The sequence below is a fragment of the Canis lupus genome, chromosome 10 (assembly GCF_003254725.2).
Source record: "Canis lupus dingo isolate Sandy chromosome 10, ASM325472v2, whole genome shotgun sequence".
NCBI lineage: Eukaryota > Metazoa > Chordata > Mammalia > Carnivora > Canidae > Canis > Canis lupus.
Window position 1 is genome coordinate 65560078 of NC_064252.1, and position 27188 is coordinate 65587265.

General features: G+C 40.3%; 3 long non-coding RNA genes across 4 annotated transcripts; 1 reads left to right on the forward strand and 2 right to left on the reverse strand.

The window, feature by feature from the left end:
• Nucleotides 1–2798: 2798 nt before the first annotated feature.
• LOC125755968 (uncharacterized) lies at nucleotides 2799–15922 on the reverse strand. The gene is made up of 3 exons (XR_007413653.1): nucleotides 15765–15922; nucleotides 4840–5006; nucleotides 2799–3331 (listed from the first exon to the last, which is right to left on the reverse strand). It is a non-coding gene; the product is annotated as an uncharacterized LOC125755968 (long non-coding RNA).
• LOC112675666 (uncharacterized) lies at nucleotides 5868–10007 on the reverse strand. 2 transcript variants are annotated; one of them, XR_003145984.2, is made up of 2 exons: nucleotides 9828–10007; nucleotides 5868–6084 (listed from the first exon to the last, which is right to left on the reverse strand). It is a non-coding gene; the product is annotated as an uncharacterized LOC112675666 (long non-coding RNA). The 2 variants fall into 2 exon arrangements; XR_007413652.1 differs by having other exon boundaries at nucleotides 5868–6087.
• On the forward strand, nucleotides 15880–23665 carry LOC112675670 (uncharacterized). Its single transcript, XR_003145985.3, has 3 exons — nucleotides 15880–16127; nucleotides 22279–22481; nucleotides 22981–23665. It is a non-coding gene; the product is annotated as an uncharacterized LOC112675670 (long non-coding RNA).
• The last annotated feature ends 3523 nt before the right edge of the window (nucleotides 23666–27188 follow it).

Here is a 27188-nt window from a genome sequence, read left to right on the forward strand (position 1 = left end):
TTCAAGGAAGTTACTTCATTCTAGTAAATATATTCTAAACGTTTTTTGTGGAAGAAATCAGGACAGGCTTGCCTTTTATAAACTCAAGGCTTAAATATAGAATATGACAGATTGGAGTCTCAGGAGTCAAGCTACTTTTCCTATCTGGCAATTTTTATTAATTGATCTATCAGTTAATTTACAAATAAAAAAAGGAGAGAAGCCTTGCTAGTTAATCTAGAGCATGTGTTGTCAAAAATTGTTGAGCATAAAGTTTCACTGCTCTTGAGACATCTCGCACCTGCCGAACTGAGCCAGGTGCACCTGTTTTCCAAGACAACTCCAAAGACAATGCATCTAGTCAGGCTGGCAAGAAAAGAATGAGTTTCACGCAAGGACATGCATTTGGGGCTTAATGAGGCACACAGGATTATTATTTATAACACAATCAACATACGCAATTTATGAAGTGATTAAATCTTGCCCCAGAAGAGCTCACATGGATCCATGCCATGATGACCCAATTATTTAGAAGATTTTTTTTTCTGTCATAATTTGCTCTCCTGTGACCAAAAATGATTTGAACTACTCTGAGATAAAATTCAAGGCCATAATGGCCTTTGTTTTCCCCCAAATTAAATGGCAGCAGAAACAAAGACGTAGCTTAAAAAGCAAAACAAATTAAGAGTAACCTCCCCCTGAACCCCCAGTTGGAGCTGTGCACATTATGATCTTTGCTTTATCATCCTTGGTATTTTTATGTCCTTTGATTCCTTAGGACTTTACATTTACGAAGTGACACTTTGACACATTTACATTTACATGTTTGTTATTCTTTGAAAAGTCTTTAGTTGCCCTACAAGATCCTTCCAAGCCTTTTTGGGTGGGCAGTGTAGTTATTACATCCACTTTGTGTGGAGAAAATAAAATATTTGGCTTGGGCACAAACCAGTCCAAATGAGGCATGAACCAATCAGAAGCGACACCAGCAGGGAACTCCCACTTCAGCTGGAGGGGAGCCCATGAGGCAAACTGGCCCTGCCTATTTATGAGAGGAAGGAATGGATGGTTAGGAAAACTATGACTGGGGTCTCATAGTCAATATTTTCTATTTCGAGGTCGTAGGACTGCTTCTAGACTGTCTGACTCCTATCTGAACCCCCCTCATTCATATTTCTAACCACTTTAAAATAATGCTGGAATTCCAAAATGAGTAGAGACGAAGGTAGATGAGCTTCTTTTGTGTCACTACCAAAAGGAAGGAAGAAGGAAAGGAGGGAAAGCAGGCAGGCAGGAAGAAAATAATATTCTTTATGAGAACTGGAAATATAGCCTCATTGTGATCAAGTGTTTTCAAACACCTATTTTGTCCTAGTTGATTGGAATCATTCAAGATACTCTATTTCATGCTGGTTTTCTCAACAGTGGCACTAGTGACCCATTATGAAACACAGAATGGCATTTGATATTTTTCTAGCATTTCCAATAATTTCTAATATTTGTTTTAGATTTGTAACCTATTTCCTCTCACTTTTCCTTAAGTATAATAACTACATTATCTGGGGGATTTACTTAAATTCTTTCTAATTCTCTCATGCAAAAGTTATTTTCAAAGTATTATGAGATAACTGAAAAGTGCTCTGTAAGAAGCGTATCTTTCAGCTAGCCCTACGTCAATGCTCCTAGAAGTGTGTTATGTGCTATATTCATAGTAGCCAAAAGGTGGGATCAGCCTCAGTGCCCATCAATAGATGGACAAAATGGATGAACAAAATGTGGTGTATACATACAACCTTAAAAAGGTGAGAAATTTTGACACATGCCATAACCTGGATGAACCTGAGGACATTATGTTGAGTGAAATAAGCCAGTTGCAAAAGACAAGTATTGTACAATCCATTTACATGAGGTCCTGGAATAGTCAAATTCACAGAGACATAAAGTAGAATGGTGACTTTGAGGGGCTAAAGGGAGCGGGGAATTGGGAGATTTTCTTTAATGGGTACAGGGTTTCTGTTTGGGATGGTAAAAAAAGTTCTGGAGAAGGATAGTGGTGATGCTTCACACAGCAATGTACTTAATGCCATTAAACTGTACATTTAAAATGATAAAATGGTACATTTTATAGGTGTATTTGCCATAATAAAAAAATCAAATAGAAATATTCAGCAATGTAAAAATACTCTATGTACATAAAAAATACACAAACATAATACTTCATTCACCAAAAAATCCTCTTCTCTGGGGTAAAGGGGGTGACATCAATGTAATATCTATCCATGGACACACCCATTGCTCCTTGGAATCTGGTCAAATGCATTTCTAGATGTCCAGCTGGGCTGCATCTGTGGCCAAGCCAACCACTTCAGTCATCCCTAAAATCCAATTGCTGAGGCAAGTCAGTCTCATAGGAGGAGCGCACTGACTAGTTTGGACAATTCAAAAGAAAGAACTCACTTTGGTTTTCTTTTTTTCTCAGAGTCCCAACCTTGGACTCAGTTCATCAGCCCCAAAAGCTGTGCAGAAAATTAAGAGTTGAGAAGTAACATTCTCTCTCCCATCCACTGGAAAAGCAAGATGGAAGCAGCACTCCCATTTGTTTTCATTGCACAAAATCCCATTAATAAATACTTGACATTGTGTCTATGGAATTGATTTGATTTGTCAGGAACAGAAAATACTGAGTGTCTATCACGTACAAAACTATACTCTATATTGCTCGATTAAATTAAAAGTCATAAAAGAGAGGTAAAATGTGGGATGAAGCACAATCAGTATCCAAACACTTATGTATAAAACAAGGCATTTATTGTCTTGTTACTGCCAGTGTAGACACCCTACTTCCACTACTGATCCTACATCCACGTCAGTGTTAGCTAGCATGTATGCGCACATATGGAAGGAGCTTTAATTTTGTAACAGAGAACATGGAGAGGAAGTCTGGGGAGGGGAAGAAGCTGGGAGGTGAAGCAATTGAAGAATGGAAAGAGATAGAAGGGCTTCCAGTGTCCACCTAGTTCCTTGGAATGGTTTTGAGCTCACCAATAGGGGAGAGAAGCTGAAGTTGATGGAACTCTTCAAAAGAGGCTTTGAGAGACCTGTCAAAATTAGGGAAGGAAGAGGAGGAGGCCCCTTCCTCCCATTTCTAGTTGCCCCAGCACTGTTCTTGAACTGTGAACTGCTCTAAGAACTGGAAATATTGGGAGCACCCAGAGACCACAGCTTGGAGGTGTGAATCAGGGGGTACCACCATGAGACTACAGACAGCAGCAGTGCACCAGATGAGGGAAGATGTCATGACGGGCAGTACTGAAGCACCTTTTTGTTTGTTCCCAATAGCAATGCTGGGTCACTGTGGGGGAAAGGAGATGGGAGTATCTTTTAAGGAGTTCAGTGATTCATAAAAAGTCAATAGATACTGAATCATACATAAATTGTTTTTATTTAGCCCCTAAAGTAAATCCTGTGAGGGTAGCATTATTATTATTCCCATTTTACAGATGAGGAAGCCGAGAATCAGAAAGGAAGTATCCTTCCTGAAGCCACATGACTCTCAAGAGGCAGAGCTGGGATCAGACTCCAAGTATATTTGATTCTGAACCCTACGTCCTTAACCACTGTGCTTCACTGCTTCCTAATGTAGGAAACAAGGACAGGTTGGGAGCATCAGAATTCCAAGTGCTGCTGGTTGCTCTATTTCATGCATTAACTATCACTTTATAAAACACTGTTAAGAATGCTGCATTTAAAAAAAAAAGGGGGGGGGGATCCCTGGGTGGCACAGCGGTTTGGCACCTGCCTTTGGCCCAGGGCGCGATCCTGGAGACCCAGGATCAAATCCCATGTCGGGCTCCCGGTACATGGAGCCTGCTTCTCCCTCTGCCTATGTCTCTGCCTCTCTCTCCCTCTCTGTGTGACTATCATAAATAAATAAAAATTTAAAAAATTTTTAAAAATAAAAAAAGAAAGAAAGACTTATTTTATTTTATTTTATTTATTTATTTTTTTTTTTGAAAGACTTATTTTAGAGGGAGGGGAGCAGCAGAGGGAGACAGAGGAAGTCCTCAAGCAGTCTCCCTGGTGAGCATGGAGCCCAACATGGGGCTTGATCTTACCACCCTGAGATCATGACCTGAGCTGAAACCAAGAGTCACATGCTCAACCGACTGAGCCATTCAGGTGCCCTTCTACAGGTTTTATATATGCATGGTTTTGTCATTTTGCTACTAACTGCTCTCGAAAAAGACTTAAAGTGTTTCTTACAAGTTCATACACTCTTAGTCACTGTTTTTCTTTTGTTTCCTTCTATAATACTTGAAAAACGCTCCACTTAAAAGTGGGAGTCAATAGCCTATTTCAAATCATTTTAAGATAAGGTTGTTTAAAGACAAATACCCTTTACATGAAGATGAAAGGTACAGCATAGGGACTCTAGTCAGCGGCATTATCATAGCGCTGGATGGTGCCAGATGGTAGCTACACTTGTGGTGAACACAGCATGACATACAGACTTGTTGAATCACTATGTGGTACACCTGTGACTAAAGTAATATTGTCAACTATACTTCAAAACAAGGAACCCAATGAAAAATAAAGATAAATGCTCTCTCTAAAGTACAATTCTGAAAAATTAAGGAGTGCCTCCTACTTTCTTTGTAACCTGAATACATACATGCTTCATACATTGACACTTACGACTGCCTCACATATTATTTTGTCTGATCCCTTCTGAAATGTGCTTACGTTTTTGGCTTACAGTCTCTTCCATAATAAGCTCCTTTATCTTAGTTAAACACATTCCAGGTATTTAACAAGACACCCTGGAGGCTCTTTGTAGAATCCCTCTTTCAATTAGCTCACCTATTCAACTGGGTTGAAAGAAGTCTTCCCCCAGAACGTTAACTGTCTGAGAACAGGGGCCTTATTTTGCTCTCTGCTGTCTCTCTGTAGCCCAGAATCATGCCTAGAGTCAAGTAGGTGCTGGACACATATTGACTGAATGAATGACGAATGAATGCATCCACACTCTGTGAAGCAAAGCAAAGAGATGGGTAATTTTAGATAGAAACACAGCGGAACTGTAGAGACTATCAGACCCCTTGGGAGCTATAGGCATTGCCCTTGGTGACTCGGTTGTGCTTTGGTGAAAATTTCTAGTCTGAGTGGCCCAAGAATGACCATGGCCCCCTTACACTGCATCATCTTGTATTTTGAAGCCCAGTCTGTGGATGACTTCTTGGGTCAGAGGCCCCATGGGTGCAGTCAGGGGGGAAGAAGGAGGAGGAAGGTCAGTTTCAGCAGGCACCATTGGCTGACATGCCCTCTTCTTTGCTCTTTAAAGGGTGGTCCCTGGGGGCGCCTGGGTGGCTCAGTCAATTGAGCATCCAACTCTCAATTTCGGCCCAGGTCATGATCTCAGGGTCGTGGGACTGGGCTCTATGTCAGGCTCCACACAGCTCCTCTGCTTCTCTCCCTCTCCCTTGGTCCCTCCCTATGCAGTCTCTCTCTTTCAATCTCTCTCTCTCTCTCTCAAATAAATAAGTCAATCTTTTAAGAAATAATAAAAAAAATTAAGTGTGATCCCTGGATTGGCAGCATCAGCATTACCTAGAGCTTGTTAGAAATGCAGATTCTTAGGCCCACACTAAATCTACTGAATCAGAATCTGCATCCTAACTTGATCCCCAGGTGATTTGTAGGAACATTGTTTGCAAAGCACTGTTATGCAACACCATTCTTGCAACTCCCTGCCAAACACAGTGCTAATCATATACAGTATGCCCAGCACAGCCTTTCTGTGGCATCTTTTACCTCGGTAGTACCATTTTTAAACTCTTATTTTTGCCCCTTATTTTATTTTTATTTTCCAAACAATAGAAAAGCAGCTATTTATTGAGCTCTATGAAATTTTTATCCTCTTTTTTTTATACACAAGGAAATTGAAGATAAAAGATGTTATACTGTCTTTTCAAGAGCATAAGCACATGGGGTGCCTGAGTAGCTCAGTTGGTTGGTTGAGTGTCAGGATCTTGATCTCAGGTCAGGTTTTGATTTCAGGGTCGTGAGTTCTAGCCCCACAGTGGGCTCCATGCTGAGCATAAAAGTCTACTGAAAAAAATAAAAGAGTATAAACATGAAGTCAGGAGTGCCGCATAATTCCTAAGCATTCCTTGCCACACTCAAGGGTTAAGTTCTTATAAAATCTCCATATTTTAAGTAATTTCCTCAAAAGGAAAAGTCAAAAGATTTTGTTGCTTCATTTACAGACTTTCAGAGTTAAAGTGAGGTGGCCTAGGTGCCTTTGGCTTGACCTTACCTAGAGAAGGAACTCTGGAGAACCCCCAGAAGCTTCAGCCAAACATTTCTCTCCAGTAGGCCCCTTAAGTCAGGGCTCTTGACCCTGCTGCACTTTAGAACCACTAGGGGAGCTTTAAAAAATACCACTGTCTATATTCCATCTCCAGATATTCTGAATTAATTAGTGCCGAGTGAAAACTGAAGACAAGCTTTTCCTCTTCCCCTTTCCATTCCTCTTCCTATCCTCCTCCTTATTCTTCTTCAAGTTCTGTAAATAATTCTCATGTGTACTCAGGGTTCAGAGCCTGTGTCCTAAAATGAGTGAAGCCAATGATTTCCAGACCCAAGCAGGAGATAAATATCTAAATATGGCTCTGTTGAAGGCCCCTTGCTGACTTTTTGATGCCATAGCTTTCCGATGAACTAGATTACTAGAAGGACATTTTTCCTGATGTGATACAAGGCTAATTCACAGGCAGTTTCTGTAATTAGAGGGTTTCTTTTTAAGATTTATTTATTTATTTATTTATTTATTTATTTATTTATTATTTGGGAGAGAGTGCACATGCACATGCGAGTGCAGGGAGGGGCAGGGGCAGAGGGAGAGAATCTCAAGCAGACTCCCTGCTGAGCGCAGAGTCCAACATGGAACTTGATCTCATGACCCTGAGATCATGACCTGAGCTGAAATCAAGAGTTGGACGCTTAAGCAACTGAGCTACTCAGGCACTCCTATAATTAGGGTTTATTTTGTGGTACAAATAAGCAAAAAGGCATAAAAAGAGTGAGTCAGGATGGAAACCACACTGATGGCTCCCATTAGCTGGTGACTAACTCCTTCCACATCACCGGATAACTCTGGTACTCCAAAGGGACAGTCCTCCACAACACTTGTCAGGGCCAGTAGGTCATGTCAGTGGTATCTCTGGGTCATTTAAATTTCAATCCATTTGAAATTCTAAAAATCTCCTGAGAAGTGAAAAGCATATTTTATTCATGGGACTGAATTAGGCCTCAGTGAGGAATGACAAACAAGACCAGGCACAACACCCATTAATTTCATTCCTGGAGTTTTGAAGAAGATGGTAAATACTTTTTGCCCCATAAAACAACAATAATGTAATGCAATGGGATTTTTTCTTTTTTTTTTTTTTTTAAGGACAGGAAGAAAGAGAGAAGAGACAACAGCAACACAATTTTGGAAACTGGAACACAGGAGGCAAGGAATTTAACAGATGAGAGAAATCTAAAGGTTGATGACATCAAAGGCCTCCCAACTCACTGGCCTAGCCAGATCAACCACAGAGCATTTCAGTAAGGGCCAGGCATGCACCCGAAGCTTCAAATTCGATTTTCAGCTTCCCCATGCTCCCTTTCATTTTTTAAAAAAGATTTTATTTATTTATTCATGAGAGACACACACAGAGAGAGAGAGGCAGAGACACTGGCAGAGGGAGAAACAGGCTCCACCCAGGGAGACTGTCGTGGGGCTCAATCCCGGGTCTCCAGGATCATGCCCTGGGCTGAAAGCAGTGCTAAACCACTGGGCCACCGGGGCTGCTCCCCATGCTCCCTTTCAAATAAGAGCATTGTAAGATTGGGAAGAAGACAAGAACACCCACTTTCACCAATTCTATTCAATATGGTACTGGATATTTTAGCCAGAGTAATTAGGTTAAAAATGTGTGTGTGTGTATGTGTGTCACTCAAATTGGAAAGGAAGAAGTAAAATTATCTCTTTTTGCAGATGACATGAACCTATATATAGAAAATCCTAAAGAATCCACAAAGAAACTATTAGAGCTAATAAATGAATGCAGCAAAGTTACAAGACACAAGATGAACCCACAAAAATTAGTTGTCTTTCCACACACCAGCAATGAACAATCCAAAAATGAAATTAAGAAAACAACTCCACTTATATTAGAAAGAATAAAATACTTAGGAATGAAGGCAACCAAGGAAGTGCAAACTTGTACCCTGAAACTAAAAAACATTACTGAAAAAAATTAACAAAGACCTAAGTAAATAGAAAGACATCCTAGGTTTATGGACTGGGCAATTTAATATTGTTAATGTGGAGATACTATCCAAAGTGATCTATGGATTCCCTGCGATCTCCACCGAAATCTCAATAGCCTTCAGGTGTCTGGGTGGCTCAATGGGTTAAACATCCAACTCTTGATTTCAGCTCATGTCACGATCTCAAGGCCGTGGGATCTGGGCTTCCAGCTCTCAGTGCAGTCTGCTCGAGATTCTCTCCCTCTGTCCCCCACCCCAACTCAAGTTCTCCCTTTCTCTCTCTCTCTCTCCAATAAATAAATAAATAAAACCTTTTTTAAAAATCTCATTAATCTTTTCTTCAGAAATTCATATGGAAGTGTAAGAGACCTCAAATAAGTCAAAACAATCTTGAAAAAAGAAAAAGCTGGAAGCCTCACACTTACTGATTCCAAAACTGTACAAATCTACAGTAATCAAGAGAGTGTATATTTGCATGCAGATAGATATATAGATCATTGGAAAGGAACTGAAGTCCACAAATAATACATTGATGGCCAATTGATTTTCAACAAGGGTGCCACAGACTATTCAATGGGAGAAAGGATAATCTTTTCAAAAATGGTGCTGAGACAACTGGATATGCAAAAGTAAAAGAAATCAGTGAGCTCTCACCTCACATCATACACAAAATTAACCCAAAATGGATCTGAAATATAACTGCTGAAAATATAAAACTCTCAGGAGAAAACATAAAACAGGAAAATCCACATGATCTTGGATTAGGCAATGGTTTCTTAGTCATAACACCAAAAACATAAGCTACAACAACAACAACAAAAAACTACGTTGGATTTTGTCAAAAATTAAAACTTTTGTGTATTAAAGGAAAAGTGAAAAGGCAATCTACAGAATGGGAGAAAATATTTGCAAGTCGTATATCTGATAAGGGTGCAGTTTAAAAATACAATTACCACTCAATAACAAAAAGAACCCAACAGAAGAAAAGCAGACACCTGAGGACTGACATATCAGAAAGAAGCTTCTAATGTCAAAACATGGAGCAGGACAACAAACAGAAAAAAATAAACTTGTTGGAAACAGGGATAATGCAGGGTGCAGCCAATAGGTAACCACAAAACAAGAACAGGGTGCTACTGGGGGAAAAAAAGAAAACATTTAGAGAATGGTCCTAGAAGTTAAAAATAAAAAAGTAAAAATGAGGAACTCAAAAGAATGGTTGGAAGGGCTCACCTGGGTGGCTCAGTAGGTTACGGTTCTGACTCTTGATTTTGTTCAGGTCATGATCTCAAGGTCCCAGGATTGGGAGTCTGCTTGAGGATTCTCTGCACTCTCCCTCTGCCCCTCCCCTGCACGCATATGCACGTGTGCTCTCTCTTTCTCTCAAATAACTAAATAAATCTTAAAAAAAAAAAAGTTTTGGAAAATAAGCAGAAAGTGTCAAAACTGTCATTTAAACCCAAGTAAGCCTTACCCACAGCCCATGAAAATCAAAGAAAGGCTTCTTAGATTTGTAAACATTACCTAACCTGAATTATGAACTTGTATTTCCTTGTGATGGATAATGCAGCTATTAGCCATCATCGAATATACTGGGATATATATTGGAATCTACTGGGTCATCAGTAGAACTAGAAGTAACCTATTACTTTTACTTGTTCTGGAAATATAAAAAAATAACAATAACTTCTGGTTTAAATCTCTTTATGAAATCATCATATGCAAATTATGGAATGCCACTCATGCAAAGGACTTCCTGGCTAAAGCCTCACAATATACATGGAGTTTTGTTGTTCATTTGTTTGTTTTGGAATGGAGAATCTCATTTTGGAAAAAATATAAGAAAGCAGTGCTTTAGGATTATGGAATTCTGGAGCTAGGAGGAACCCTAGATTTCTTTTACCCTTGCTTCTTCACCTCAAATACACGAAACACTAAGCTAGTTATTTACTGACCTGGGACTGGAATTCAAGTTTTCTAGCTCCAAGTCTGCTGCCATTTCTGTTCTGAAGAACCCTTAGAAGTAGAAATAGCAGGAGCACCAATGTCCGCATATAATTACTTTAATACCGGGAAACAGTAACTAGGTCATCTGCTTGTACCCAGAATAAAATGAAAATGAGGACAGAAACACATAACTTTGTTTCCAAATTGTAGTGCTTATGGAAACAAAGACCAAATCTTCTAATTTAAAATTTCCTACATATAATCATCAAGTGTTTATTGAATATAAAATACCTAACAATGCATAAAGCCATCAGAATTTATTTTTTTATTTTATTTTATTTTTTTTTTAATTTTTTTTTATTTATTTATGATAGTCACAGAGAGAGAGAGAGAGGCAGAGACACAGGCAGAGGGAGAAGCAGGCTCCATGCACCGGGAGCCCGACGTGGGATTCGATCCCGGGTCTCCAGGATCACGCCCTGGGCCAAAGGCAGGCGCCAAACCACTGCGCCATCCAGGGATCCCAAGCCATCAGAATTTAGAGTGAAGCACAAACAGAATTGCTGTGCATAAGCTGTCTACACACTATTAAACATCATTTGGTGCAACATTCATTAGTATCAATGAATAACTAGCTTAGGAATATAATATACGACCTTGAATTCCTCTCACAATTAAACCACTTGACCATTGTCTTTCTAGGTGGTATTACTTTTTTTTCATATAGAGAATAAACTGTAAGAGATCATAGCAAGATGAAATAGGGCCAAGCCTAGCCTATGGAAGTAAAAGAGTACTTTCCAACATTTTTTAAATGACTTCTTCTTATTCCAGTTATAGTATATTTGTAGTGAAAAAACTGAAATGAAGGTAAGCAAAAATAAAAACCAGAGCCCTTCACATGAGTGCATATTCTAAATCCTTATCTTTGTAATTATTAACTAAAATTAGATTATGTTGTACATACTGCTTTGTAACCTGCTTGTTTTTTGGTCAGCATTCTCGGTCTGTCCATTTTACTAAATTTCATCTGCGTTGACTCCCAGATCCCAAATTGGTTTATTCAAGAAAATTCAGTCCCTTTCCATTGCGTCTGGTTATTCTGTCCTCTAAATCTCTTTTCATCTAGCCCAGGCTGTTGAGGCATGACACTGACTTAGTGAAGAACTGCAGCCAGTTGTCCCACTTTCTCGTTTCATCTGATTGCTTGCTTGGGTATATTAGCTTGATCCTCTATCCCTTGTATTACCCACAAATTGTAAATTGGGTGCAAAAGCTTAACGTGCTCCAATTAAACGTTTTTTGCTAGACTGTCATAGGTGATATTGTTACTTCCTTGTATTATATCAGAAGACATAATATCGGGCTGCCCAAAAGAGTAGTTATGAATTGCCCGCCGTGCACCTTGTCCCTGGCAGTACATTATTAGCAAGTGACCAGGTGGAAAACGAGAAAGGTGTCCAAAACACAGTTGGCACATTAGCTTTACCATCCTCTCTTTCAAGGATCAGACCTTTTTGTAAACCCCTGCTCAACTTACTTCTATACAATTCCTTTCCATTTAGTGCTTTATTTTATTTTTTAAAAGATTTTATTCATTATTGGAGAGAGAGAGAGAGGGAAAGAGAGCATGAATGGTAGAGAGAGGCAGAGGGAGGGGGAGAAGCAGGCTCTCCACTCAGTGGGGAGCCCAACGTGAGGCTCCATCCCAGGACCCTGAAATCATGACCTGAGCTGAAGGCAGATACTTAACTGACTGAGCCACCCAGATGCCCCTAGATGCCCCTAGTGCTTTATTTTAGCTCTGTTTTCCTCTGAATTCACCAAATTTCATGTCCTATTAGAAAAGGAAGAGATGGAGTTCGAAGGATAATCTGAACTTATTCTACTCCCTAACCATTGGGTTTCCTTCATTTAAAACTGAGACTCAGTTTGAGAAACCAAGAAAGGCATTTAACATGTCTATGAATATGGTCAAGCCAGAAAAAAAAAAAATGGGGCAACCTTCTAGAAGAGACTATTAATAGTAGCAGAATTACTGTAGAAAAGAAGGGTGTTGCATTATAAAAATAGCTCTTTCTGGGAGTATAATGATAACTCTGCTTCTGCTATATAAGGAATCAGCCAAGAAAGGTTGGAAGAAATCTATTATGTTACCAAAAAGAAATTTTTTATGCTGGCCCAAAGGGGTTAATAACATTTAAGAACACAGCTTGTTACTGAATGTAGAGTGTGTGGGGGTGAGTTTTAGAGAGAATGGATATCAAAGGTGCATCTTCAGGGGCACCTGGGGGGCTTAGTCGATTAAGTGTCTGCCTTCAGCTCAGGTCATGATCCCAGGGTCCTGGGATCAAGTCCCCGCATCAGGCTCCCTGCTCAGTAGGGAGCCTACTTCTCTCTCTCCCTCTGCCTCCCTCTCCCTCCATCAAATAAATAATTTTTTTTTTTAAAGGGTACAGCTTCACATCCCATGTGACACTTGCTAGAATTCGGCCAGTTTAACGGGTTTTATTCTTATTCTGACTTTAATTCACACTGATTCTCACATATTAAGTAGTGTCCTTTCACTTTAAGGAAGTACTAAGTGAAATCAATGAAACAGCTAAATTGACAGGCGTTCCAAGAATTGCAACATGCGGAATAAAAAGATCAATGAAATCATTCATACAAGAGCCCATTCACAGACAGCTTTGTGCCACTGAAGTAAGAAAATAAAGACCAAGCTGGGGTGAGAGTGTAGCTCTGGATTTGAAAGAGTTTTGACTTAAGTTTAATTTATGGCCCCATAAAGCTCACATTACAGGTTCTTTCTCAAGCAATACAATCAACGTGTGACTATTCATTCAGTTCATTCATTGTGCAAATATTCAGTGCATGCCAGGCCCCATGTTGGACCAGATACAGGGCATTTGACAACAGCAAAACACCCCTATCCTCATTGAGCCGATGTTCAAGTGGAGAGACAGCTGATAAATACGTTACGTCGGTACATTAGGTCACGTGTAGACAGTGGTGAGAGCTACAGGGAATAAGAGCAAAGTTGGATGGATCTAGCATGAGTGGAGGAGCAGGCTGCATTTATGAGAGTAGGCTTTGTTAAGAAGTAACAATAAGCAAAGACTTGGAAAATGTGCAAAAATTGGGGGAAGAAGACTTCCAGGAAGAGGTAACAGCCAGTACAGAGTCCCAAGAAAGCAGGAGCATCTTGGTTCATTCCAGAAACAACAGAGGAGGCCAGAGGGACTGGAGCATGGTGGGCCAGGAGGGAAGTAGGAGGAAACCACGGAGGGCCTGGGGCTGTTGAAGGATTTCAGCTTCCAGTCTTTCCTTGTCTACCCTGGGTGAGACTCTGCTCTTGAGTAGGGCAGGAACACAATGTGAATCCATTTTGGAAGAGTCACCCTGGCTTCTTGGTTGAGAACAGAACGAGGAGGACAAGGCCGACACATAGAGATGACTCGGGAGGCGACTGGAATGGTCTGAGGATGGGCTGGGGGCTGGGAGTGGTTTAGACCAGGGCCTAGAGTGGTGGTGGCGGCGAGACTGGTCACGTTCTGGGCATGCTCTGCAGAGAGAGCCAACAGATTCGGATTTCCCAAAGGACTGGAAGAGAAAGACAAGAGTCACCATATCTCCAGAGGCTTGGGCTTGAGAAATGAGTTGTCATCAACTGAGGCGTGGAAGCTGCAGCTGGGACAGGGTTTCTGGGAGGAGGGCAGATCAAGAATTCAGTTTGGACATACTCCTTTGATATCCAAATGCAGAAGCCAGGGGCCAATTGGATATGCAAATCTGGAGTTCAGTAGAGAGGTCCAGGCAGGAGACATAATTTGGGAGTTAGTACAGAGATGATAATTTACTTCTTTCTATTCTTTAAACATGTACAGAAATGTACAAATAATTAATATGCATCCCTTCTACCTCCCTTCAATAATTATTAACACTTTGTCATTTCCAACCCTCTACTTCTCTATTTATATAAACTTTTATTTTGTTTGCTTAAGTAGCCATTTGAGAGTTGGAGGCATCCTGTTGCTTCACTCCCGAACACTCCCGCATTCCGGGCAGGAATATAAAGTCACAAGACCTGAGGAGATAACAGGGGAATGAATGCAGATAGAAATGGAGCTAAGGAAGGAGCCCTGGGGCAGAGCAAGGGTAAGGGTTCTGGGAGAAGAGGAAGAACCTAGAAGGAGCAATCACTGAGGGAGATAAAAACCAAGAGAGGAATCTCTTCTGATTGCTTACATTTACCAAAATGTAAAGAGACAGATACAAAAGCTATTCATGGGCCTTGTCCTTCTAACTTTGGAGTTTTCTCCTTCACACTTGTGCACTGGCAATTTAATTTTTTCCTTTGGTCTACTCAAGACTGGAATAATTGTAAAAGGAATCCAGTAACTCCAGATTGTTTTTGAATGTGCAACCTACTAAACCCTGAGCCATAGACTCCATACAAGATTGAAAAGAAACAGAATATGCCACCCCAAAACATGCCACTTTAGCATCTTGATTATTTTGAACTGAAGTTGTTTGAAAAACTGATTTAAAAAAATAATAATAAGGGCAGCCCGGGTGGCTCAGCGGTTTAGCACCGCCTTAGGCCCAGGGCGTGATCCTGGAGGCCCAGGGCGTGATCCTGGATACCCAGGATCATGTCCAACGTCGGGCTCCTTGCATGGAGCCTGCTTCTCCCTCTGCCTGTGTCTCTGCCCCTCTCTCTCAATCTGTGTCTCTCATGAATAAATACAAAAACAAAATCTTTAAATAATAATAATAATTCAGGGAGAGGCTTTCTCTGAACAACCCTCATCGGCCCAAAGCCAGATCCTCCAAAAGGAACTCAGTTGTCAAAAAATCTTCTCCCTGGGATCTTCACCCACCTGAGAAGATTGACTTTTATCACAGGTGAGGAAATGAGAAGTCCACACCATACCCAGGCAAATTTTGTCACACATCCTAATACCTCCCATCTGTTCTTCTGAGGGCCCATTCCTCCTTCCTAAAAATCATTTACTCTCTCCTAAGACCTACATTCTTCCTCCCCTTTTCTTCCTAAGATGATATTTAATCCTGAATTCTAAGCCACCTCTCAGACACATCCCTGGGTGTCTCCCACATACACACGAGGTGTAGGTGTTAATCAACCTCTGTTTGTTTTTCTCTCACTACATTAATCTCTCTTTTATTAAAAGAGGGCTCAGCCATTAACTCAGAATAGTCAAAGAAAAATTATATTTTCTTCTCTATGTGATGGAGAAGCCAAGTCTCAAAATTGTTGTCTGAATTGGTAAAAAAAATTTTTTTAATTAAAAAAAAATAATAAGTCAGTTTTCAAAACTAAAGTAAACCAATCACATTCCGAGACTAATTTAGAAAAAAAGCTGAATGACAACTTGATTTTTGTTTTAATCACATAGAGAACCTTTCTTTTTGAAAGGTGCTATTCGCATCCACCTACACAAAATAAATTGTGGTTAAATACCAAAATCTTTTATTTCCCTTGAAATATTGCTCACAGTCGAACAACAGCAGAGATCAATAGGCTATCTGCAGGTTCAGAGCGGACTTCCTCCCTGTACCTGGTCCTTGGGCGGAACTCTGAAAAATTTTTGGAGACAGGTTGCTAAGCAATATGGCAAATCTCGTCCATTCTTGCACTTCCTGAACCCTGGATCCTCTCCCTTCATGACTCTGGAAACAACAAGTAACAGAATCAATCAGAAGTGGATTCAAGATTAAAAAGGTGCTTTATAATAAGTAAAAATGACTGGTATCATCTACAGCCTGGAACCCAGAGATAAAAGACACCGGATTGAAGACTGAGAGTGGGCCCAGGCTTGGGTTCCCCATCATGACTTCTATTCTGAGTCTAAGAGAGAGTAAGTCGGGCCGCTCCAGGGGAAGGTAGGGCGCGGACTGTGCCAGAAATGCGGGAGCCCGCTCAGGGATGCCCCGGCCTTGGACTCGGTTGCTTCTTTCTTCAGCGTGGGGTCTTCACCCAAGAACTCCCCACTCTCCCTTTTCAGCCCAGCACCAGGTTCAGAAAATCAAAACTATTTGCTGCCCTTGGGCTGCCTGGTTCCGAAGGACACCCAGGCCCCGGGCCACAGCAGCTCCCTCTGGAGTCCTCCAGAGACATTCGAGGAGGAAACGGAGAACAGAGACGATCAAAGGGGAAGGAGAGGGGCCAGAAGGAAAGACTGGAGCAGAGGAATGGGCGGGAAGTGGGACGAAGGCCTACGATGACTATTTTCCCCCCAGGACGCTGTATACTAAATGCAGAAGGACCAAAGCAAAAGGAAGGATTCTATTTTAACAGGAGCGGCTTGCACATTCTAGGAGGGCTGCCAAGGGATGTCTCTCGGTGGAAAGGCACTGAAACGGGCTTCTGAGGCCGAAGCAGGCCCTGGGCCAGGCCCAGGAGCAGGGAGTTGAGGGAAGAGGAATGAAATCACTCTGCACAACAACCTCCCAGGTCATCTCCCAGGGGGCCTTTGCAGATGTGTCCCTTGGACACCAACCTTCTTTTCTACTTAAAGTGAATTTAGGCTACTGGCCCTTGGAGCGGCGGGTCGTCTTGAGACATGGCATATGCTGAGTTCTGCCTAAGAGGGACCGGCAGGCCATGGGGGCTAGAGCCGCAGAGGGGAGCTGAGAACTGGCCAGGCCTGCCTTGGTGGCCCGGGGACGCGGGGTTCCCCAAAATATGCTTTCAGCTAGCGCGCCGAGCATTTGTCCTGTTGGAGGTGCTGCTCTGAGTGCTCCGTCCCTGTTACGAATAGAGCCTCATGAAATAAAACCTACAAACCTACAAATCACGGGGCTTCACGGTTAACAGGTGGGGAAGGGGAAAAGAGAGGCCAGGGGCAGGGTCAAGCTGGCGCAGGGGGCGAGGGGGGCAATGGAGCTGCAGACTCAGGATCCTAACCACTGCACCACACTGCCCTTTGAAGAGGACGGGGGCTGGGGGGGGTCTTGCTCCCCCTCCTCACCCAGCCCTGTGCACCTCCTCTCCGGCCCTCTTCCAGGCCCCAGGACCTGCCTCACCCTGACAGCTTTACTGGAAAAAGCCAACCTGGGAAGTGGACTGTTTGGGATTATTACAGCTTGAGGATTATCTTGGTAGCTGGGGGAGGGGAGAAGCCAAGCTCCATGGGACAAGGTGGAGGGTGGGATGACACGGAGAACTGAAGAGGACAGGGAGGGGATGGTCCTGTGAGTGGGGTGGGGAGGGCGGGGGCAGGGCTGGGGGGGCACGGGCTGCCGGGACCTACGGCCTCCCTGGGTGGCAGCCCTCATCCAGGGGACGACCTGGACCTGGCGGAAGGTGGCTTGATTAGGGGTCTCAAGCTCCCCTCAGAGCCACGCTCCCGACCCAGGCCCAAGGCCTGGAGCTTATGCTGTTCAATGGCTGAATAAATGAATGAACTAACTCTATAGCACATGCTCCTCTACAAGCTGTTATTTTTGCCCTTGTTTCAACCACATACTGAGCTTTCCTGGTTGCAACCGCATGGATACCTTTCCCTCTGTTTTGACATCGACTCTAGAATTCTAGAGAATTCTGTTTCTTGTACAAGCCCCTTGCTCATTTTGTGAGCGGCCCTGCAAGGACTCCGACACTGATTGTGTTCCACCCCGCTTGCCCCTTTCCTACCAACCAGCATTTCCTGCCTCGGCCTCACAGTCTGGGTCATTGAATGGCTTTTGACTTCACTCCAACAGTAAACTTTGAACTGTCAGTTCTTTACAAGTAATTAGCTATCTTTAAATTTTCTTTTAAGGGGCACCTGGGTGGCAGAGTCGGTTAAGCATCTCTCTTTGGCTCAGGTGATGATCCTGGGGTCCTGGGATGGAGCCCAGAGTCAGGCTCCTTGCTCAGTGGGGAGTCAGCCTCTCTCTCTCTCCCTCTGTCCCTCCCCCCTGCTCATATTTCTCTCTCTCTCTCAAATAAATGAAATCTTTAAAAATTAATTTTCTTTTAAAATGATTTAAAAGCTTAAAATGTTGCAGATTTTGAACTCAAAACCCAATAAGCTGGTTTTCTGAAATGTCTTTATTAAAACAGCATAGTGTTATATGCCGCATTGTCTAAGTGCTCAATATATATTACTATTTTATTTTTTATTTTTAAAGATTTTATTTATTTATTTATTTATTTATTTATTTATTCATGAGAGTCATGAGAGACACAGAGAGAGACACACACACACACAGGCAGAGGGAGAAGCAGGCTCCATGCAGGGAGCCCGACGTGGGACTCGATCCCAGGTCTCCAGGATCACGCCCTGGACTGAAGGCAGCACTAAACCGCTGAGCCACCCGGCTGCCCCTGTATTACTATTTTTAAAAGATTTATTTATTTGAGAAAGAGAGTGTGCAGGCAGGGGGAAGGGCAGATGGAGAGAGATCCTCAAGCAGACTCCCCAATGACCATGGAGCCTGACCCAGGGCTCGATCCCAAGACCTTGAGATATGACCTGAGCCAAAATCGAGTCAGCTGCTTAACTGACTGAGCCATGGAGGCGCCCCTTAGTGTATATTTCTTGAATGAAACATGAGGCAAATGGATCACCACACAGGGAACCTAAACACCTGTGTCCTCTGCCTAACCCTGTCACTTACCTGCTATAAGATTGTAAAGCAACTCATTTAATCAACATCAATGTAAACTATTAAAAAATATTTGCATTCTAATTGAAAGTTTGGGGGGGTTTTGTTTCTTTTCTTTTCTTTTCTTTTTTTTTTTTTTTTTGGTCTTCCAAGGATTTTATTTAAATTCTAGTTAAAACATAGTATGGTATTGGTTTCAGGTATAGAATTTAGTGATTCATCACTTACCTATAACACCCAGTGCTCACCATGACAAGTGCCTCCTTAATACCCATCACATGGTTACCCCATCCCCTACACCCCATCCCCTCACCTGCCTCCCCCCACCCTGTTTGTTCTCTATAGTTAAGAGTCTCTTATAGTTTGCTTCCCTGTTTTTTTTTATTTTCCCTTCCTTTCCCCTATGTTCATCTGTCTTGTTTTTTAAATTCCACATTTGAGTAGAATCATATGGTATTTGTCTTTCTCAAACTAGCTTGTTTCACTAGTTCCACCCACAGCATTGCAATGGCAAGATTTCATTCTTTTTGATGACTGAGTAATAGTCCATGGTGTGTGTGTGTGTGTGTGTGTGTGTGTGTGTGTGTGTGTGTGTATGTGTGTGTATACACCACACCTTCTTTATACATCCATCAGTTGGTGGACATTTGGGCTTTTTCCATAATTCGGCTATCATTGATAGTGATGCTATAAACATTGGAGTGCGTGTGCCCCTTCAAATCAATATTTTTGTATCCATTGAATGAAAATACCTAGTAGTGCAACTGCTGAGTCATAGGGTGGTTCTATTTTTAACTTTTTGAGGAAGCTACATAGGATTTGGCAGAGCAGCTTCACCAGTTTGCCTCCCCACCAACAGTGTAAGAGGGGTCCCCTGATTCAACGTTTGTGATGAGGAACTTGGTAGACAGAATAATGCCCCACCCAGAGAAAAGACGTCCACATCCTAATCCCCAGAAGCTATGACTATACTAGCTTTAGAAGGTAAAGGGGAATTGAGTTTGCTATTCAGATGACATTAAAATAAAACTATTCTGGAGTATCTAAGTGGTATCAGATATTGATTTCAGCAGGTGTTGAATGGATAAATAAAACATACTATATCCATTCAATGGAATATGATTCAGCCATAAAAAGCCACGGACCATTGATACATGCTATAACATGCTTGAACATTAGAAGCATGCTAAGGGGAAGAAGCCAGACACAAAAAGTCACATAGGTATTACATAATTCTATTTATACAAAATGTGCAGACCAAGCAACCTATAGAGACAGAGGGTAGACTAGTGGTTGCCAGAGGCTGGGAGGCCAGAGGAATCAGGACTGACTGCTGATGAGTATACATTTTTGTTGGGGAAAGGGTGGTGGTAAAGAGGGGAGTTATTAAAATCTTCTAAAAAAATATAATAAAATCTTCTTAGATAGTGGCAATGCTTTGTGCAAGTTGGTGGACATACTAAAAATTACTGAATTATATATTTTAAAATGGTGAGTTTTATTGTATATGAATTACCCCCAAAACAATTCTAGTTTTAGCAAGTCAGACAATACAGAGCTGACTAAAGAAAAAGCTGATCACCTCTCTCTTCATTCCCCATTTAATCTTACCCTCCCATATTAAAATTTTGATTAACTTACTTGAAGTCTTTTCTTCGTGCCCTTGCATACTTCCATGAACACAAAAGCAGTTTTGTCTTTGTTTTTTTTACAAAAAAAAAAATGAGGACAGTTTATATACAACTCGCTTTCCTCATTTAACTTCTCAGGGATATCCCACCACGTCAACATATATAAATTTGTATGCAAATTTTCTCTGTTCGTAGATAACATCAAGTTTTCCAGAGGGATTGTACGGAGGTATATTTCTGCTAGTAATAATATGTGAGTAACCCGGTTGCTGAATATCCTTAGCAACACTCGGCATTTTCTGCTGTGTTAGGTTAGCCGTGCTGGTGGCTGCAAAGCGGTGCCTTATACTTCTGGTTTTGTTATTATTTAACTTTTTATTGAAATGCACATGTCATAAGTATATATCTCAGTGAATTTTCATAAACTGAGCACCCCTGTAACCAATACCCAGATTGAGAAACAGAACATTTTTAGACCTATAGAAATCCTATGACCTTGTAATTCCACTCCTAGGCAGATACCCAACAAAAATGCACCTATATGTTAACCAAAAGACACAATTTTGATAATGGTTACCATTTTATCACATTCCCCTTAAATCTTAATGTATTTTAATAGAAGAAATAAATATTGCAGTTAAAGTTGAAAGCCCTTTTGACTTCTAATCCCAGGCATGTTACCCTCCCCTAGGTCCCTAGACCCTGAGGCAACCTCTCATCCATTGGGTATTTTTATACCTTTTCATGCATATATTTATGTTCCTGCATTTTCCTGACTCCTAGTAAACTGAGCATCTGCTCTTACTTCCTCTTTTATGAATTGCCTTTTCCTAACACTGGCTCATTTTTTTATTGTATTGTCTCTTGTTTATTAATTTATTGAGCCTTAGTTTATTAAGATATTTATCATTTTTTGTCATTTTTATTGCAAACATTTTCTCTCACCTTTTCCTTGCACTTTGGTTATGATTTCTTCTGCCTGGCAAAAAAAAAAAATTAATTTTTATGTAGTCAAACATGGCTATTTTTTTTCCCTTTAATTTTTCTGGGTTTCTCATCTTGCTTAAGAAGACTGCCACACCCACAAAGTTATACAAGAATTCTCTCATCTTTTCTCCTAATGTTTTATTACTTTATTTTTCATATTTAGATTTATTTGCAAAGCACCATGTTCCAGACACTGCATGGAACATATGCAAATAACCTAGATTGGACTGGGAGTTTTCTAAGCAGGACAGAAAGCTAAATTGGAGTTACTTTTGTCTTCAAACATTTCTTATATAGCTGATGAAAAAGAAACATATATACCACTAAAAATGATTAGTTAAGGGTGCCCAGTTGGTTCAGTCCATTAAGTGGCTGCCTTTGGTTGAGGTCACGATCCCACATGGATGGGGAATTTGCTTCTCCCTCTCCCTCTGTCTCTCCTCGTTGCTTGTACGCTCTCTCTCAAATAAATAAAAAATTTAAAAAATCTTTTAAAAGAATGTTTTGCCAGCAGCTAGCCTAGCTTTTGATATCTTGTTAACAGGAAGCAGAAAAATATCAACCATTTAGTGAAGTGAAATCAGATGAGAACTTTTAATCTATAACTTTTATCTGGTGGTAATTGAAAAAAATATAGTAGTCCTGCAAGTATTCTAGTTTCTTTCCAGGTAATAAGAAGACCCAGAGATGAGTGTTGAGAAGAGCTGAAAATGATTGCCTAAATTTGAATCCAGAGAAAGTCATTTTAGGGGTTTTGTATTTCTTTACCAGTGCTGGTTTTCTCTGCTTTTTTCTCAAGGGGTCATCCCTCAAGAGCTGTAGACTTTTTACAGCAAAGCCTGTTGGAGGAAACTGTGGTTGCCAAACAAAACTGTGGCTCCCCTCACCACCCAGACTCTTGTAACCTCCTGGGTCGGCCTTTGCACTTCCCCACCAAGAAGCAAAAACACACCATCTGCTTTAAAAGAAGCACTCATCGGAGCCAACCTTGAAGAACACAGAGTTTGTACTTTATTTGTTACGTGGTAGGGAGCTGCTCTAAGTTTTTGAGGTGGTTTTCCCCCTGGCTCCCTTGGGGCAGGTGAATCTGGCAGCCACAAATGGGACATGAACACAAAGACACTGGACTTGAAATCCTGGGGAACTGTTTCTGATCGCCCCCCTCTGGCTGAGTAAGCTCACATCATTAAATGATCCCTGTTACCCACTGCAGCTGCCAAAGAACGCACACGTTAACCTAGAAATCACCACCGGCCATGAAAAGGGAAAGTTCATTTTTGGAAAAGATAAAACATTTAAACATTGAATTAGATTTTTTTTCCCCGTTTTTGTAGTAGATAAGTCAACAGCCCACTCATCTTCCCCTAAAAGTGTTCCACTAGTTCATTGAAGAGGGGAAAGGGCTATTTTGGGCTTTTCTTTACAGTCCTTTAAAATCCTTTAAAATCCTTTCCCTTAAAAAAAATAAAAATTAAAAAAAAAAAAATCCTTTCCCTTACAGGTCAGAGGGAAGACATGAGTAGTGAGAGAACCGACAGCTGGACGGGCCACGTGGCGCTTGGAACTCCTCCTTAAGTCATTCCTCTTGCTTTGTTCCTTCGGAGAGGAAGGCTGCCTCAGACTCTACTTTTCTCCCTGGTTTGGCTTCCAAGGTAGGCAAGTGTCCTGTACCACAGAGCGCCTGAGTTAATGATTCATCTAACTGGGGTAAAAGCCATGTGCCAGTGCAACGCTTCATCTTATTCTATTTTTGCAACCTAGTCAGCTCTTGGACACTGATGACCAAGCTCAAGGTTGTGTCCCTGGACTATCTAGAACACGTGGATATGTTAGGTTCGCCTTGCTGCAAGGAGCAATAGAGACCTTCCCTTTTTAATAGCACTGTGATTTTTATTGATAACCCTGAAAGGAAAAAAAAAAAGAAAAAAGTGACTCAAAGAGACAAGAAAGCATGTGAGTAATGTTTGAGTCAGACTGGACCTCGGCTCTGAGGGCATTGTTTTCACGGTTTTGAAAATGATTGAATGACACAGAAAAACGTGCTTAATATATTTCAGAAAGCAAATGTGTACGGCATGGTCCCAGCTTATGTGGGTCTTTTGCGTCCATAAAGATCATAGCGAGGAAGTATTTTCTGCAAGGGATGGGATGTACATTCTTTGTACATTTCTCCAAAATGTCTATAATTTGCCTGTTGTCCTATTACAATCAGAAAATATTAATGCCTTTTTAAAAAGGGAAAGGTAATGGTATCCACCTGTCTTGGTTTTCTTTTTTTTTTTTTTTTTTTTTTTTACATTAGGGAATTATTTACACACAGTAAAATTCTTTTTTCATTTATAATGTCATGAGCATTTTAGGGGGATTTGTGGTTGTTTGGTTTTCTTTTGTGGTCACATTCTGAAAAGGTAAATTTTTTTTTTTTTTACTTTATTAAGGTAAAGTTGGTATCACAGAGCAATCCCCTCAAAGATGTCTATTTAGATCCTCTGCCCCCCCCCCCCATTTTTAATTGTTTTTTTTTTTGTTGTTAACTTGTATGAGTTCTTTATATATTTTGGATATTAACTCATTGTTGGATATGCAACTTGCCAATACCTTGTCCCATTCAGCAGGATGCCTGTTTGTTTTGATGATGGTTCTCTACTGTGCAGAAGAAGCTTTATAGTTTGATGTAGTCCCATTTATTTATTTTTGCTTCTTTTCCTTCACCTTTGGGGTCAAATCCACAGAAATGTCGTAAGACTGATGTCAAAGGGGCTTACTATCTATGTTTTCTTTTAGGAATTTTATGTTTTCAAGTCTTACATTCATGTCTTTAATCCATTTCAAGCTCATTTTTGTGTATATTTTAAGATAGTGATCTAGTTTTGTTTGCATGTGTTGGTCCAGTTTTCCCAGCACCATTTATTGAAGAGACCATCTTTTTTTCCATTGTGTATTTTTGGCTTCTTTATTGTAAATTAATTGTCTATGTATGCATGAGTTTATTTCTGGGCTCTTAGCTCTGCTGATCTGTGTGTCTGTTCTTATAGCTTTGTAATATATTTTAAAGTCAGAGAGCAGGATACCTTCAGCCTTGTTCTTTCTCAAGAACAAAACAGCTTCGGCTGTCTGGATCTTTTGTGACTTCACACAAATTTTAGAATTATTTGTTCTAGGAGTGTCTGGGTGGTTCAGTTAGTTGAGTGTCTGCTTTCGGCTCAGGTCATGATCCCATGGTCCTAGGATCAAGTCCCCGCGTCGGACTCCCTGCTCGGCGGGGAGCCTGCTTTTCTCTCTCCCTCTGCTGTTCCCCTTGCTTGTGCTCTCTGTCTCTCTGTCTCTCTCTCTCTCTCTGTCAAATAAATAAAATCTTTAAAAAAATTATTTGTTCTAGTTCTGTGAAAAAATGTCATTGGAATTTTGATAGGAATCACATCGAATTGTAGTATGGGGATTTTAACAATATTCTTCCAATCCATGAGCACAGAATATCTTTCCATTTATTTGTGTCATCTTCAGTCTCCATCATAGTTTTCAGTGGATAGGTCTTTTACCTCCTTGGTTAAATTTATTCCTAGGTATTTTATTTATTTGTTTTTTTTTTTTTTTTGATGATGCAGTTGTAAATAGGATTGTATTTTCTTAATTTCTCTGATAATTTGTCATTAGGGTGTAGAAATGCCACTGATTTCTGTAAGTTAATGTTCTATCCTTAAACTTTACTGAATTCATGTGTTAGTTCAACAGGTTTTTGGTGGAATCTTTATGGTTTTCTATATTAAGTATCCTGTCATCTGCAAATAATAACAGCTTTACTTATTCCTTTCCAATATGAATGGCATTTATTTCTTTTTCTTGCCTAATTTCTATGGCTAGAACTTCCAATATCATGTTGAATAAAAGGGGTGAGACTAGATTGTTGTCTGGTTCCTGATTTTAGAGGAAAAGGTTTCAGCTTTTCACCATTGAGCATAATGTTAGCTGTGAGTTTGTCATACGTAGCCTTCATTATGTCAAGGTATGTTTCCTCTATACCCACTTTGAGAGTTTTTATCGTAAATGGATGTTGAATTTTGTCAAAGTGCTCCTTCTGCATCTATTGTGATGATCATATGATTTTAATCTTTCATTTTGTTTTGTTTTGTGTATTTTTTAGGTTACTCATCATTATCTTAATCTTTCATTTTGTTAATGTAGTGTATTATGTTGATTGATTTGCAGATACTGAACCACCTTGTATCCCCTGTAATAAATCCTACTTGGTCATAGTGTATGATTCTCTAAGTGTGTTGTTGGATTCAGTTTACTAGTATTTTTTATTATTTTTGCATCCATATTCATTAAGGATATTAATCTATACTTTTGTTTTTGTGTGTGTGGTGTCCTTGTCTGGTTTTGGTAACAGGGTAATGCCACACAAAATGAGTTTGGAAGCATACTTTTCTCTTCAGTTTTTTGGAAGGGTTTGTTAAGGACAAGCATTAAATCTTTAAATGTTTAATAGAATTCACCAGTGAAGATCTGTGCTCCCAGACTTTGGTTGCTGGGAGGTTTTCATTACTGAATCAATCTCTTTACTAGTAATCAATCTTCAGGTTTTCTATTTCTTCATGATTTAGCCTTGGAATACTACATGTTTACCCATTTCTTCTAGCTTGTCCAGTTTGTTGGCATATAATTATGATAAATCCTTTGTATTTTTGTGGTATTATAACTTTTCTTCTCTCATTTCTGATCTTATTTGAGTCCTCTTTTTTTTCTTAGTCTAGCTAAAGGTTTGTCAATTTTTATCGTTTCAAAGAACCAGCCTTTTTTTTTTTTTTTTCATGATAGACATAGAGAGAGAGAGAGAGAGGCAGAGACACACGCAGAGGGAGAAGCAGGCTCCACGCCGGGAGCCCGACTTGGGACTCGATCCTGGAACTCCAGGATCGAGCCCTGGGCCAAAGGCAGGCGCCAAATCACTGAGCCACCCAGGGATCCCCAAGAACCAGCTTTTAATTTCATTCATCTATTTCACTTATTTCTTGCTCTTTATTTCCTTCCTTTTACTAATGTTGAGCTTTGTTTTTCTTTTTCTAGTTCCTTTAGGTGTAAAGTTAGATTTTTTGTTTGTTTGTTTGATATTTTCCTTTTTTCTTATGTTTCTATGAACTTCCCTCTTAGAACCACTTTATCTGCATCCCAGAGACTTTGGTAGATAATATTTCTGTTTTTATTTCTCTCTCTCAATTTTTTATTTCTTCTTTGATTTTTTCAATGGCCCATTAATTGGTTGTTCAGTAGCATGTTGTTTAATCTCCACATTTTTGTGGTTTTACCAGTTTTCTTCTTGTAATTGATTTCTAGTTTCACATCATTGTATTTGGAGATGCTTGTTATAATTTCAGTCTTTTCAAATTTATTGAGACTTGTCACCTGACATATGATCTATTCTGGATAATATTTCATTTTTATTTGAGGAAAATGTGTAAGTTACTGCTTTGGGATGGAATGTTCCACATGTGTCTATAAAGTCTATTTGGCCTAAGGTGTTGTTTAAGGTTGGTATTTCCTTATTAATCTATTTATTGATGTAAGTATGGTGTTTTAAGTCCCCTCCTATTATTGTATTATTGTCAATATTTGCTTTATATATTTTGGTGCTCCTATTTTGGGTGCATATATATTTATAAAAGTTATATCTTCTTGACAGATTGACCTTTTATCATTATTTAATTTCCC